The sequence below is a fragment of the Nansenia antarctica genome, assembly GCF_963989245.1.
Source record: "Nansenia antarctica genome assembly, chromosome: 1".
In the NCBI taxonomy this organism is placed as follows: Eukaryota; Metazoa; Chordata; class Actinopteri; order Argentiniformes; family Microstomatidae; genus Nansenia; species Nansenia antarctica.
Genome location: NC_137674.1, coordinates 100,708,291 through 100,710,982, shown reverse-complemented (window position 1 = coordinate 100,710,982; position 2,692 = coordinate 100,708,291). Strand labels below are relative to the sequence as shown.

At 50.1% G+C, this 2,692-nt stretch overlaps 1 protein-coding gene across 1 annotated transcript in view; it reads right to left on the bottom strand.

The window, feature by feature from the left end:
• Positions 1–2,692, bottom strand: part of ulk2 (unc-51 like autophagy activating kinase 2) — a gene marked incomplete at its 5' end in the record, with an annotated part of 42,681 nt that overhangs the window by 25,403 nt on the left and 14,586 nt on the right.

Genomic DNA, 2,692 nt, shown 5'->3' with positions numbered 1-2,692 from the left:
TCTCTCTCTCTCTCTCTCTCTCTCTCTCCGTACGCTGGCTCCTCAGAAAAGACAACCATCGTCAGAACAGGACCAACCATTTATTCCACATCAGCTCCTTCCTGTCACATGGTCTATCATGCCTGGGCCTGTGTGATTGGTGGGAAGGTTGCTTGCCCCCTCATCCCAGGCCAAATCCTATAGGCTCATGGCAGTAGACAGAGAAATGGAGGGGGTCAACGATCGTTGCTGGGAGTGGGGGATGGGCGCACTAAGGGGAGGGGCTACCATTATCCCTCTCGTGCTCTCTGTCTGTCTGTGTGTGTGTGTGTGTGTGTGTGTGTGTGTGTGTGTGTGTGAGTCCACAGGCTGGGATTGGCTAGGGCAGGTTACATAACATGGCTGTGTTCAGCTTCTGCTCCCTACTGTGTGGTGGGATGAGGGGATGGGGAAGAAGAAAAAGCAGGGGGGGGGGGGGGGGGGGGTTGGCATGTGGGACCCCCTTCATCCCCCCCACCCTCCCAAGGATAGAATGTGATAAGGGGGTGACAAGCCACTGTAACCAAAGCCTCGTCGCAAAAAATCCCGCAAATAATGGTTATTCTTGAACAACACAAAGGTACGGTTTCTCCACTGTTGAATTACTACTATTCACATACTGATCTAATATTTGGACGTATCACACTACCCACCCCATGTTTCTTGGTGAGGCGTCACTAAGTAGCTAACAGCGACAAGGTTTGAAAAAGCCACAGATGACCACAAACGGTGTTTCCGCCACAGGGGTGTTTGTTGCCTTTGGCCGCTGCGGTCATGACTCTGTTTGGTTCCTGACCGAGCTGCTGAAGTGTGAAGGGTTGGCAGCGACGGTCGTGATGCTGATGGCTGAATAGGCATTCTAGAAGGCTTGTGGTAGGAAGTAGGAGGAGAGAAGGTAGATATAAAAAATGTAATTAAAAAAATAAATAGTACAGAAGCACTATATGGGTTAGTTGAAAAGTAGCAGAGTGGTACAGTAGCAGTAGTAGAGAAGGTTGCGTGTGTGTGTGTGTGTGTGTGTGTGTGTGTGTGTGTGTGTGTGTGTGTGTGTGGGGTGTGTGTGTGTGTGTGTGTGTGTGTGCGTGTGTGTGTGTGTGTGAGAGTGAGTGAGTGGGTACTGCCCGGAGAAAGAACAGACACCAAAAGGTGTCGGAAGACATGCTGTCCACCCAAGACAATGGGGAGGTTACAGCACCAACAGACCTTCGGACGCATTCAACAAGGTACAATGTTGTTGATGTCCAAGAGAGCTGTTACTGCACTCACTGCAGCATATAAAAGCCTCTCCCACACGAGAAACAGTCCAAAAATCACCAACAACTAGTCACCGTGACTAGGCCGTCACAAACACCAGTCATGTTCCGTTTCAAAAAACACTTTACGCAATCCCTTCTTCCCTTCCACGTGTGAGACAGAGACCTCTTGCTTAGTCACCCTGAGCCCTCTGCCAAACTCCTGCCGTAAACAAACCGTGATCAACGGTCCTTCGGAAAAAAAACGCTGGAACACTACTATATCAGCCGCTGAGAAACGCTTGTTGTCTTGTGTAGGACAAAGAGGAAACTCAAAACCTCCCACAATAAGCCTGATACGCACCCAAAAAACCTCTCTAGAGACTCGCACAAGGACCAAAACAAGACGTGTCTTTTTCTCAGTTGTTGTCATCAGCAGATTGCAGATTGCGTCACACAACTAACATAAGGGAGTCCAGGGTTACATGAGAACGGAGGGGGGAGGGGAATAGAGGGGGGGGGGGGGGGGGGTGGGCCGTCTCCGTTTAAGTATAGTTGAAGTCTTCGGAGAAAAGGGTTGCCTATGTATAAAGCCGGGAACACAAACTCAGGACTAATCTATGTAGAATATTCTTGGTATGGAGCTATCAGGAACCAGACGCCTCTGGTCTAACATAACAGCACGCAAGATGGATAGCAGACTGTGTTGATTATATGATGTCGCTGATAATGAGAGGTTGAGGAGAGGGCAGCGTTGTTTCCCGCAGCTGCGTTTCACGGGGTGAACAGTAGGGCAAGGGACGGACTGTTCTAAGTGGAGGCGAGGCACGGGACAAGTTGGTATCACTACAAATGAGCGTGCACGCACATGCAGGCACGCACAGGCACAGGCACAGGCACAGGCACAGGCACAGACACAGACACAGACACAGACACAGACACAGACACAGACACAGACACAGACACAGACACAGACACAGACACAGACACAGACACGCACGCGCACACGCACGCACACACACACACACACACACACTGTGGTAATCCACAAAAGAGTGGAAGGGGGGCACAGGATGTCCCTATGAGAGACACTCTGCCGCCCTGCCAGCCCTGTGAGGACCAGCCACTCTGAGGTGAGTCCTTACATGTCCACGGCTCCTCAGAACACCGACCGACCTCCTCCTACTTCTCCTCCTCCTACGTCTCACTCTTTTAACAATAACAACATAACAGTTTCGGGTTTCATAACGGCCACACAAAAAGGCAATATTGTAAAGTAAACAATGTTACTAAAGCCCTGCTCTTTGACTCTGAGTCTGGTTAGGAAGGATTTAAGAGGTAATTGACGGCCTCCAGCATAAACACATCCCCTGTTGGCCTACGAAGTGCAAGCGGAATGAATTCGAGGAACCATAACACATTACACAGAAAAGCATTCTTTC